The sequence below is a fragment of the Sinocyclocheilus anshuiensis genome, unplaced genomic scaffold, assembly GCF_001515605.1.
Source record: "Sinocyclocheilus anshuiensis isolate Anshui unplaced genomic scaffold, SAMN03320099.WGS_v1.1 scaffold1734, whole genome shotgun sequence".
NCBI classification, from domain to species: Eukaryota; Metazoa; Chordata; class Actinopteri; order Cypriniformes; family Cyprinidae; genus Sinocyclocheilus; species Sinocyclocheilus anshuiensis.
The window spans coordinates 307,214-307,644 of NW_015544334.1; positions in this window are offsets into that span (position 1 = coordinate 307,214).

Below are 431 nucleotides of genomic sequence, written 5' to 3' on the forward strand. Positions count from 1 at the left end.
AAAAAAGGAAAAAATCAAAAGGTTCAGGAACTAAAAAGAATTAAACCACTAGAACTGTAACTAGACTATAGACTAAACACAGGAACAAAAAACTAGAACTAACAAGAGGGAAACTAGACTGAATGCAATATACTGAAAAGTACACTCTAACAAGACTAAAGACAATAGCACAACAAATGCACACACAAAACAAACCAGCAAAGACTAGAGGGAAATGAGCACAATATAAAGGGATCAGAGCACACGAGGATCAGGTGAACACAATTGGACAAACAAGGACTAAACAAGGGGGCGTGGTGATTGAAAATGAGGAGGCAGGACAAGAGGAGCACATGGCCAACACAAACAAAGACACAGCCATGTGCTCAGGCACAAAATAAACAAAGACACATTAAACAAAGACAGGACAGACAAGACTGTCAGGGCAGGAT